This window comes from Ammospiza caudacuta, chromosome 1 (genome assembly GCF_027887145.1).
Source record: "Ammospiza caudacuta isolate bAmmCau1 chromosome 1, bAmmCau1.pri, whole genome shotgun sequence".
NCBI lineage: Eukaryota > Metazoa > Chordata > Aves > Passeriformes > Passerellidae > Ammospiza > Ammospiza caudacuta.
In genome coordinates, this window is record NC_080593.1 from 7,009,820 (window position 1) to 7,022,840 (window position 13,021).

General features: G+C 43.5%; 1 protein-coding gene across 1 annotated transcript in view; it reads right to left on the bottom strand.

The window, feature by feature from the left end:
• The window catches only part of PRKAG2 (protein kinase AMP-activated non-catalytic subunit gamma 2), a 220,269-nt gene that overhangs the window by 169,343 nt on the left and 37,905 nt on the right, over positions 1 to 13,021 (bottom strand). The gene's annotated exons all lie outside the window — the stretch shown is intronic.

The following is a 13,021-nucleotide window of genomic DNA, read 5'->3' on the forward strand; positions in this document are numbered from 1 at the left end:
CCAGGTTCGCTTCCCGCCCGCAGAACCGGCCATGGGCTCGGCCAGGGCTCGAGGGTCATTTAGCAGCGTTTTTGGGTGCAGGATGCTCAGGAGGGCACAGGGGAAGTCGAAGGGTTCGAATAACCGCAGGCGGTTTTAATGTGATCTGAAGGTAGGGGGGGAAGAAAAAAGATCCCGTTTTCAATAGCAGAAGTTTCAGATGACTGAGGCTGCATCTGCATCAGTGTCGAATACCTTGGGGAAGGCAGCACAGAGCAGCAAATGCATTTTCAAGGCTGGAGTCTCTGCTGCTCCATAGCAGCCTTATTCCCCACTTAACCACAGCCCCACTTTTTGGTTGCACAAAGGTTACTTTATTTCTCTGGGCTTAAGTTTTCCTATCTGCAGCATGAACAGGAGATGACTTGGCTAACTTTTTAATTTATTATAAAAACCTCACTGGGAAAATAAAGTGCTTGAGCACAAAGTATAACCATCAAAAGTATCACCATCCAAAAAAGATACTAGTTATTTGAAAGGGCACCACATGAACAAGTGCTTAGCAGAGCAATGCAAACTCTCCCAGTAGGAGCTGAGGGATGGTGGGGATTTGAATTTCCTTCTTCATCAAGCTAAATTCCTCCTTTATAACCCCATTCAGCTTTGATTACTCCACCAACCAGTCTCACAGTGCCCTTCACTGGCAGTGATGAAATTGTTCCCCAGACCACGGGGACACATCCTTGGCCAAGATGCTGTCGAAGGCTGGCTCAGATGAGGACACCTCTGCTAGAACAAAGCAAAAGAAGGCAAAAGGCAGAAAGGTCATCCCTGCAGCTTCCAATATTTGAACAGAGGCATCAAAACATCATGACACCTCCCTGGAGAAACAAGTGGCCAGATCTTGAGCCACAGAGCATTGCCAGTCTTTTCTTGGTCATCTCAAAATACCATTTGTGAAGATCTGTTGAAAAACTCCTTAAGAGGGAGGATTTACTTTAATTAATGACTCCAGGTCACTAAACTACCAGATCAGTGGAGTGGACTTGGCTTACACATCACTCTTAGTCTATTCATCCAATTCACCAGATGTTGCTACACAGTTTTGCAAGAGGATGCAGCCAACACCACCCTTAATTCTGCTGCATCAAATAATGAACCCCACTGAGGCTGGGCAGTACTTCAGCAGCAAAAGGATGAGGTCCAGGTGACACCCCTCATGTGCCAGGCAGACAGCACATCCTAGGAACCATCCACTGCTCTCTCCTCCTTCAGTGTGCTAAGTGCCTCTGATAACACACGCCCCTTGGGAGCAAAAAAGCTGAAAATGGTACAGAGTGTTCACTCACAAATGGCAGCTATTACTTGAATCCTCTCATGACAAGATCACTGGCAGCACTTTTTAACAGAAATATGCACAAATATTTGGCGTTTAGAAGATTTGTCCCCAGCTAAATTAATATTTTATGCATGCAGAATGTACAAATAGTTTAGGAAAATAAACAAGTTTCCTCTTAAATGCTGTCTAAGGGGTACAAGAGAAACCAGTCAACCAGCTGGAGCAAGCAAAACACATTTTGTCTTTCCTCTTTGAGCTGTAGGAAAAAGGAAGGAATCTGTGGCTGACCTAGAGAGAGTAAAAGGGAAGATTGGATTCATAGTGGAATAAAAAGGGCTCTCCTGCAAAGCACAGTTCAGATCAAATGCTTCTCTGTATAGGTAACTTCTAAGAATTATTCAGATTAGCAATCAGATCAAATAAGAAGGGGCATTAGCCAGGGAAATGTCCCACATCCCTAAATCATCCCCTTTAAATCACTCACAGGCTCAGTTCCATGTACCCAAAGCCAAGAATCATCCAGACCTATAAAGTGTTTAAAGAAAAAAATATCTTAAAATGGTTTTTGGTCTCAAAGTCTGATTGGCACAAGTTCCACCTCAAAAACATGCCTTTTCCTCCCCCACCTTTGGATGAGGAGTGTGAAACAGATTGCACAGCTACATCTCAGATAGGCAGAACAGTTAATGGTTTAGATACCATTTCATAAATATTTGCTGAACTAGTTTTTGGATTCTGTCCAGTTTCTGACAACCATTAAAAACATTGAATAATTTGCCATTTTCTTTCACCCTTCTGGGGTGAAAAATAGGCAGAGAGATTTTATTGCTGTAATTTCTTACCATTATTTGATGACTACTTGTATTTATGTTGATGTCTCCTGCCAAAGAAGCCCAAGTGATTCTTGAATCCACAGGCCTGAGTTTTCCAAATCACATTTATGTAAATATTTATATATTTATTAAATATTCCCATACTGAATACCTGGGCTAATACGTGGCTGCATAAGCAAGTGATGAAGATCTGAGAGAAACCAACCAATTTCTGAATTGTTTCACATTGAGTTTCAAGTGCCTGTGCTCTATCAGAGATGCTGAGGCTCAGTGAGTAAGAGCAGCAGTGAGTTACAGCACATCATCTAGCACGGGATGGTGCAATATGGGAAATCACACAAATCAAGTCACTTGATGATGTTTTCAACCACACTTTACTGACAAGTTCTAGGAGTCTCTGTGAACAGGGATCCTAAGCTTCAGCCATTTCCTTGCTTCCTTTCATATTAAGGATAATTCAGGAGGTTCCAGAAAATGCTTTATAGAATCAATTTTCCATGACACTAGATTTTTCAGATGTTTTCAGTTTTTTTCCTCCCAATATTACAGTTCTTACATCTCAAACTCAGCAGTCTTTATTCATTTTATGTTTCTTTAAAAAAAAAAGTTCCTTTTAGAGCACTTCTAGACCACTCACGTATTTGGACTGACTGTAGGATTCTCACACTTTACAAGTCAGTAACACTGGAGGGAAAACAAATCACCAAAACCTGCTTGTGGTTTGGACTGTGAATTACACACTCACCTATGGCCCAAAGACCAAACTCTGAGCAAAGCAGATTTATGATTGTCACATTTTCACCAGAATAAAGCTACAGAATTCCCTGTCCAACTGAAATAGGCATTGTTGTACTCGTTTATTTTTCCATTTGAAGAGTTTGGTTTTTAAAAATTCAGAGCCAGACCCCTCAACCATCTTCAGATTTGACTGCACATAATTCCTGCACAATTTCCTTGAACTGTTCCAAAACACCAACTCAATTTCATCCTTTTAGTCCAAGTAAAAGCCTAAAGTATCATAAATTTCTATCTGGCAGTACAGCAACCTTCCACAATTTCCCAGAGGAGACAGAAAATGTCTGGCTATTGGTTGTTGTTATTTATATTCCATAATTTTCCACAAAGATATGGTGGGTTTGTAAGTACTACATAAATTAGATGAGTTCATGGGGCCAGCTTCCATTATAGTTTCCTTTTTCTTATGAGGCAAACAGTGCCTTGAAATCAATGGAGCTTCTGTCTGTGAAGATATCGCTTCAGAACTCAGCAGATACAGCAATTATTGAAGTGCATGGTGAGCCAGAGCTCTGCATGGCAGGGCAGGGCTTTTGTCTGCTGTGTAATTAAGAAAGATTTTTCATATTTTTTACAGCCAACACAACCATCATATTCATGGTTGCCCTATCTCCACTCCTACTGAGCACGAGCAGCAACCAAAAGAAACGTGCAACACAGATGTGGAGCCTCCAGCCAAGAAGCCAAAGCACCTGGGCAATGCTCAGATGAGAGAAGCAAGTCCTTGAAGGGCAGGGAAAGCCACAGCAGCAGCTGGGACACCAAGGGGAAGATGAAATGGGGAGAAAAAAAATCCTAAACTGCACCATAAGACACATCAGCTCTTAGTAGAACAGCCAAAGTAGCCTCTCAAGAGTTGATGTTGGGCAAAGGGCAGCTGTGATCTGCAGGAGCTGGAAAAGGGAGTACAAAAAAACCCCAAAACATTTAGCCCCAAGACTAAGAGGTAGGGATGAACTGCAGAGCCCACCCCACCCAAATCAGGCAAAACTGCAATGCAGGATGATGGAGATGGTACAAGATGGAAAGAGAGAGGAGCAGAGAAAAATATCCCATGACAAACAAAATCCACAGTTTACTCCTTTTTTCATCTCAAACACGATTTTTTCCTTGCAATTTTTCAGCATGATCTACCAAGCAATGAACCAAGGAGCTGGGATTCCTGACTCACTGCTGACAAGCCAGAAGGAGAGCATCCATGTGAGAAACACCAAAGCCCAGTGAGAAATCACCCATCTCTCCTGGGGGAGGGAGCACCCTGCCAGCCTGCAATGAGGATGGATCACACTGCACCAGGGATGCCTCAGCCAGCTTGGGTATCAAAAGCTGATAGCTGCATTCTCAAATCTACTTCTTTAGCAGAGAGGTTTTTCTTTACAGAGAATTTTTTTTTTCTTTACAGAGGGGTTTTTCCCTCTATATTTGCATATATAGCCAGATGCAAATGACATTGAAATGATGAGGTGTTCACACAAAGGCAATACTGGAGGCTGCACAACAGCAGCCTTGTGCCTGCTGCACATGGACCCCACTGCCCTTCCCACCTGTCTGAATCTCACAGGTGGAGGGATGGAGCCTCTTTCCTGCATCATGGTGGGAGGAAGGGGTGGAGACACTTCTGGAGAGGTGCCAGGGCAGAGCTGGACTGTGTCTGGGGTCAGTGGAGGTCTCTGGGTGCCTGGGGAGAATTACAGAGCCTGAGCTAGGACACAATATTCAATAACTCAGGGAGTGAAGGACCAAGAATTTGAACTATAATCCTCTGTGGTGTGGGTGAAACCCCTCAGAGATGTCCTGGTCTACGAGGATGAATAAACCAGAGAGCAAAATTACTGTCAGGAACTTGGTGGTGCCTCTGTGGTGCCTCATTCAGCTTTGCTTGAGGCATTTGTGGGGGCTGCCACACTGGTATCAGTGATGGTCTGGGAGGTTTTGAATCAGTAGCAATTGGTAATTCAGGATGAGCAGATTTAAACACTGTGGACTAGCTCAGAGCCCCCATTGCTTTTGTTCTCTACAAAGGCATTGCATTTTAAAAGTTTTGAAGGACACAGGATGGGTCTTACCTTGCTTCTACTGTGTCCCTTAAAAGCTTGGATGAGAAACACCCTTTGTGGGCCAGAAACAGTCCCACAAGACAATAGAAGAATGATACTGCACCATTTAGAATGGGAGAAAACCACAGGGAAATAGGATCTGGTGATTTATGGGTAAGAACTCCAACCAGTGGCTTCATTTTATATCTGTATGCAAAGGTTATTGGGATCTATGAAAATGTGAATTCTGCAATATGGTTTTTAGCTTCACTGGTCCCAGAGTGGGATCTCAGAGGAGCAGCACTTCCATGAGGATGCAGCAGTGGCCACATGGATCAGTGGAGATGTCCCAGCTCGGCTGCTGCCTCCTTGATCTGTCTGCCTTTGGCAACACACACTGCTCCTGGGGCTGTGGCAGCAACAGGGATAGGGCTGTCAGTGCCAAAAATCCAGGGGAACAGAGGGAAAAATGAGGCAGGAAGGAGAAAAAAGTGATGGCAATTAGCTGCACGTAAACCCAGGCACACCTGAGCAATCTGTAACATTTTAAGACTGGCTTAGAGATTGTGGTGGAGAACATGCAATGCTACAGCACATCTGCAGCTCTCAGGGGAGCACTAATTATTTACCCAAAAGAAAACATCCCACTGCAATAACATCACAGGACACCCATCCAGGAATTAAGATGCTCTTGCACGCTCACAGCAAGTTTTATTTTCTTTGAACTCCATGGCTTAGGTTTGACTGTTGTGGTGGATATTGAGTTATTTCATTGAAGTTGACCCCATGCCTGCAGGGCCCAGGTGAGTTACCCACGTCCTCACATCTTTGAACAGCCTGGCTAGGGACAATTTGTTCTTCAGGTCAGGGATTCTGGGCTTTCTAAGGCACTCCGTGCACGTAGCAGCTTTGCTCTAGGAAGGTTTTACCTTTTGTAGGTGTGCAATAAATAGTAACCATTAACTCTGAATTGAGGCAAGGACCCACCTAGAAAAGGATAAAGTGGCTGCCTACATACAGGAATGAACAGTTAAAATATCATCAAAGGTTTAGAAGCTGAAGTACAAAGATCTCTGCTTGTATCAACTGGCTGTTAGAAAGAAAAAAAGGAGGTAAGAGCACCTTGCAGCATTTAAAGTAGGTCAGCACTGCCAGAAAAGAAATACTTTTAAATACATTGTGATGCAGAAACCTGACACAGAGTTACAAATTCACCAGAAAGAACTTGTCAGCTTAACAAAAATAGAAATAAATGAGTTTATCCACTCAATTTAATGTAGAGACATGCAGCAGTTGGGGCTGATGAAATGGTTACAAGCCACATCAACACTTGCAGACTGGCATGAACACCCTGGGAACAGTCACATCCACAGTATTATGCTGGATCCCACTGGAATGAGCAGTGAGACTTTCAGCCTGTAACTAGAGATGATCTCAGGGATTTCTGGAATACAGATGGATCTGGAATAGAGATTTCCCTGAGAGCTGCTTCACCCACTCACTCCCACAGCATTGGGGGCTGCCCAGCTCTCAGGAAGGTGCTCCTCAAGGCTGGTGTGAGCAGACAGACACAGCACACAGGGCTGGGGGCAGACAGACAGACACAGCACACAGGGCTGGGGGCAGACAGACAGACACAGCACACAGGGCTGGGGGCAGAGCAGACACAGCACACAGGGCTGGGAGCAGACAGACACAGCACACAGGGCTGGGGGCAGACAGACAGACACAGCACACAGGGCTGGGGGCAGACAGACAGACACAGCACACAGGGCTGGGGGCAGACAGACAGACACAGCACACAGGGCTGGGGGCAGACAGACAGACACAGCACACAGGGCTGGGGGCAGACAGACAGACACAGCACACAGGGCTGGGGGCAGACAGACAGACACAGCACACAGGGCTGGGGGCAGACAGACAGACACAGCACACAGGGCTGGGGGCAGACAGACAGACACAGCACACAGGGCTGGGGGCAGACAGACACAGCACACAGGGCTGGGGGCAGAGCAGACAGACACAGCACACAGGGCTGGGGGCAGACAGACAGACACAGCACACAGGGCTGGGGGCAGACAGACAGACACAGCACACAGGGCTGGGGGCAGACAGACAGACACAGCACACAGGGCTGCTGGTGCTGCAGCTCAGGGACCCTCCCAGCAGAGCCACATCCCTTCCCAAAAGGATGCAAAATGCTCAGAGGCAAAGCCCCCCTGCTCCTTTGTGGCACCCACCAGCACAGTGGAGCCCTGTGGTGATGAGCTCTGAAATAGATGCCATCCATGATAAAAGTCCGGTGTTTATTTAACTGCCAGAGGCAGTTCTGGATATAGGATGCACCCAGTGAGAGTGAAGTTATTTTAAGATCAAATATTTGATCACCACCACAGGGACTTATTTACAAAAAAAAACCCCAAAAACAAAACCAAAAGCGAAACCAAAATACCAACCAACCAACCAAAAAGCCCCATGTAAGAGCATATTTAGGTTTTACTTCCTAATTTGGTCATGTAAATAATAATTTAAAATAATCTACCCACACCGGAAAGAGAAGTGTGCTCTCGAAGTCTCTCACCACAGACAACAGCACTTTAAAGACATCCTGGACACAAAATTTGCCTGAAGAAAAGTGAATTCAATTTGATTTTAAAGAACTCAACTAATAAAGAGCCAACAAAATTTAAAAAAATCAAATACAAAGTCAAATGATCACATCAGAAGAAACACTTATGTCGATTTCTGCAGTATTCTGGTTTTAATTTGTTTTTTTTTTTTTCCTTGGGTTGAGTTTTTTAAAGGTAAGACAAGCTGCACACAAAGCAATCACTAAGGCGTGTATATAAAACAGACATTTTTCACTTAAGAAGTTAATGAAATAATTTAAAAGGGGAAGTCTTTTAAAGGCTGTAACCTTTATATCTCACCAAAAAAAGGGTGTAAACTGCCACTAAATTAATTTTACTCGTACTGTGACTCTGGTTAATAAGAGTAATAATGTGTGTGAATATATGTACATCTATCTGAGAAAATACACACACATACAGATATATAAACACAAACACAGGCATAAAAACCACTGTTGCAGGTGAATATTTTTAGTTCTTCCCCCGTTCCATGGCCTCCCTGTTACATCCACAATTTAAATGATGAAGGATGACTTTGTGGTTGAGGTTGGCAGGGTACCCACATTCTATTCCCAGCAGACAAATTCCAGCAAGCCCTGAAGGCTGATGGGTCTTTTCTCTCAATCATAGATTGACTAGATTTGTTTAGGAAAAGTTTAAGGTTTTTTTTAATTACTTCCAGCATTTTGTAGAACTGGAAGAAAAAACAATGATTATTTTTAAACTTTGTACATTTGACACAATATTGACTTAAACACACAAATAAAATGGCAGCAGCAACTACAACCTAACACAAAGCATCACTTGTTTGATTCCTCACACTGCAGTTGTCCTCCACAGACATTTGGGCTTCCAAACCTGTCCCAAACACCCCAGATTACACTGGGGGTAGAAGCCCTAAACCTGTTTGGGGAGATTCTATGAATTATGCTGAAAAAATACTGAAGATTGCAATCAGAACATTGAATATGTCATATCGATTTAAAAGATCAACCAATTTTCTCCAAGGCATAGCAAAGCCCAAGTTGGAAAAGACCTCAAAAGATCATCCAGACCAACCTTTCATGGAAAGGGAGCCCAGATGAGATTATCTAGCACCCTGCCCAGTCACATCTTGAAAACCTCCTGGAAAGAGCAATTCCATAGCTCAAATACCACATTTATACAGTGTTTGTTTTGATCACTATGTTATAGTGCTGCACTGGGTAACAAAGTCCAAAGGTTTTTGAGCTGCCAGAAATCCCCCCGTGAGCGCCCAGCCACCCCTCCTGCTGTCAGCACCAGAGCAGCTCCTGAACAGGAACACCAGGTCCTGAACAGGAACACCCCATAAACAACAGGATCATCTGTTTTGAGGGTTGCAGACCGAAATCTTGTTTCTTGGCAACATTCAGTAATTCAAAGCACATTCTTATGTGTTTCATAAAATGCCTTTTTCTTCCTTTTGTAGTGCTTTTGAGCCTCTACACATTTTCCAGTGAGAGCAGGGCTGGTGGACATGGTCCCAGTCCCAGTTTCTGAGTTGACTCCCACATGGACCTGGGCAAAATTGTGCTAATTTATTAGCACAATTTTATCTATTATCTATTAATACTTCCACTGATTTATCAGCAAGAACCAATCTTCCACACCGGGCAGTGCAGCCAAATTTGCAAAATGCAGGAGTATCAGTTCAGAACAAGCAGGTACAACCACAACTCTGCTTTATTTATCATGAAAAGGAAAAAGCATTACTGACTGTTCCAAAAACTTTGCTGTTTTCATTTCTCCCCTCCTGGCTGTTCTTTGTTGTTTTTTCAGACTACACTGTATTCAGAGGTGCCACCTTTTATGAACATACAGGAACAAGTATTGTTCAGTGAAATTCTGATATAAAAATAATAATATGGCATTAAATAAGGAAGCACCAAGAAACCTGAGAAATCATTTGGCTACAACACCAGCATTAAGTGTGAAAAACAGCAGCTTTGGATCTTGATCAACAAACAGCCAGGGGTTGAGGGCTTTGCAAACAACTCCAGGAAGGCTTTTAACCTTGCCCTTGTTGTTGGATACCTCTGTAGAGCTCCTGCCAAAGATAATCCTCCCCAAAAGCCCAGTAATATATTCCAAAAAGAGAATTTTATTTACTTTAGGATATGTTAATTACTATTTGTGTGTGTTATTAGCAGCAATTTCTTAAGAATGCAATAAGTTGCCAGCTATTTTGGAAGAAAAAAAGGAGGAAATGCAGCTACAAAATACTTTTGGGTTTACCCTCTCCTAGTACTTGAATGAAAACATTATGAGTGTGGCATAATATACCAGCTACAATGCCCTAAAATAGAATAAACATTTCCATCCACGTACAGCTCAAGATATTTGTTTCTCCAGGACCACTGCCTCTCTTGATTGCAAAGCAGCTTTTGAAAACAGATTTCCCAGTCCCTCAGCTTTCCACTCGAATGCTTCAGAAATATGCCCATTTAACAAGTTGCAGGAGGACCTTGGGGACCTCCTGCTGAAACTCTGACAGCACACAGACATTGTAATAAACTGGCTTCCACCTCAGCTAAAGCTTTTTTACAAAAGGATTTTCCATACACAATTCATTCCTTGGTGCTCAGAGTCTGATTACCTCTCTTCAGAGCATCAGCAGAGATTTCCACTGAAAGCTTATCAGCAGAGACTGTTTCTGGGAAAGGAGCAAGAGAAATTATCTAACTTGAACTTTGCAGTGCAGCCTTTCATTGCCATTGGAAGCTACACTGTGAAGTCAGATTTTTGTTTGATACACTGACAACACCTCCAGCATCAGTAGAAAAGGAGCTTATTTGGTTTATTTGCTCTAGGGCAGGAAGAAGGGAAGCAGAAAGCATCTGGAAGAAGAAAATGAAACCCTTACAAACTGCCTGGAAAACACAATTTCAAATGCTAGATTTCAAGGTCAGGGAAGGAAGTGACCACTGACTGGACTATATTTAAATGCACTGTGAAGGTCCATACTGTGCTTATTTTTAGGTAAGAATAATAACTATTCCCCTTTCTTCTGTACAAACTTATTCTTAACAGGCATCCTGTCCAAAGAGTCATCCAGGACAAGTCCTTACAATGACAGGAGCACAGGATGGGGCTATGTGGCTGCCTACAGGAACAATTATTTTTCCTACCACCAAAGAGATATCAGCAGTGCATTTCCATCATGGAGTTTCCTTCCCCAGGTTCAAGTCCAACATCTACTCCAGTCAGTGATGATCCAGGTGTTGTGTCAGACTCCAGATTACATCCCAGCTGAAAGGAAGTCCAGCCAGTATCCCTCAAAATGACTTAGCCTTACCCTGTGATCTTCCAAGGCAGAGCTTGCCCAGCACCAGCACCATCCACTAGCTAATGGTTAATCTTTCTGAATCCATTCCTCACTTCAGCACATAAACCATCTCAATTAAATTCAAAGCCTCTGTGCTGCCCCATGAAACACTAAACACTTCCATGCACCCACCTTCCTTCCTTCCTTCCTTCCTTCCTTCCTTCCTTCCTTCCTTCCTTCCTTCCTTCCTTCCTTCCTTCCTTCCTTCCTTCCTTCCTTCCTTCCTTCCTTCCTTCCTTCCTTCCTTCCTTCCTTCCTTCCTCCCTCCCTCCCTCCCTCCCTCCCTCCATGTGAAAGTGCTTTCTGTGGGTCGCTTTCATCTTTTTATGTGTGGTTCCATTTCCAGGACCACTTCAGAAGATTACCTAACAAATCCTTCCTGCTGGGAAAGTAAATTTCAGAAAAACAAACTGGTAGCAGTCTTGCAGCCCCTTTCCTGCAGCACATCATGGTGGTGGATTTTGGTTTTAGTGACCCTCTGCTGAAGCTGTGCTGTGCTCTGGACTGTAGTGGATCCCTGCCTGTGGGGTGTAATGAATGTTCTGCAGATCCTTGTAGCATGAAACCTTTGGAGATGGCAACTGCCACAGCTGACAGAGGAGCGCCTTTTGGAAAGAACTGGCATCAGCCATGGAACAAAAAGCAAACACAGCACTTCAGGGATGTATGTCCAAGTTTCTGTCTCTCACAAACATCCCTGCACATGCCCCATCAACATGCTCATGGCAACCAGTGCCACTGCACACAGAATTTTTGAGACATTCATTTTGTTGTCCTAAGCAACCACCAGATCAGCTTGTTCCTCCAGATGTAACCACAAACATCCAGCAGATTAAGCTAAGCTCTCTGGCCAATTTCATGTCTTTTTTTTTTTTTTTCATTGTGGAAATGAGGTAACAGGACACTGCAGAGCAGTCCATATTGATCTTATCCCACTACTAAATTTCTTCAGTTTATGAAAATCACTAAGAGGTATTTTCTGTGTCAGCTATTCAGAAAGCTGTACAGCCAGTCAGTGCCTCTAATACATTACAAAACCAGTTGTAAAGTCATACACTTGATGTATGGTTCAGCTACAGCCACATGCTCAAAACAAGGATTGCATCTGAATCTAGTATTTTGCAACTGCTATTTTAACAACCTGTTTTAAGTTGCCTTCAAGTCTTGCCAAACTGTAATGAGAAAGAGCAGAAATTTTCCAAACCAGCGTCTGCCCAACGAGGAACTATCTGAGAAAACTTCAGCCAAAATATTTAAGCCATTCCTAAAAAATGTTGCAGAGACTATTTCTTTTTAGAAACAATTTTCTGGTGAATTTTAGAGGGAGATTTCTAGCTCCTCCTTGGGTTGGGTTTAAGAGTTATGGCTTGGCAGGACAGACTGCATAAGGCAAATATTTCTGTTCTCTATACAAAAATGTACCTAAATTAAACTATTTTATACAGGGATGCTTACATTGGACAAGCACGGGAAGCAGTGGGACTGAAAAACTGAGCCCCTTCAAACAGGGGAGTAAAAATGTGGGAGATAATGTGGCCAGACCAACAAGTAAGCAGCTGTGGTACCTGAGAATTTCTCAAAAGGAGCAAGGGACTGAGAGGTAGAGCACAGAATCTAATACTTGCTGGACAAGGAGACTGAAACTGAGTTCAGACATCCACAGAATGGAAGTTGGGATCAAGAAGCAGACGTGAGGCAGGGACAGGGCAAAGTGGCTGAAGGCAGAGGGTGTGAGTGACACAGCTTTACTGGGAATGGGCAAAAGAGACTTCACTTCCTGTCCATCCGGAAAAGATGAAACAGAATCAATCCCTCCTGAAGAAAGCAACAGGACTGGGTAAACTGACATTATGAGCAGGAGCCAACTAAGACTGAGACACCTAAATTCAGGTGTTTTACCACAAATGCCTCCATATAACCGAGTGTTTGAATTCCCAGGATAGAAGATGTGAAGGGGGTCATTCAGTGGCTAAATAGAGGTCCTTATTGCCATCTGAGACAACATGGGTGAGGGCACAAGGCTGACATCTGCCACAGCATCTACATGGGGCCTGTACTCCATG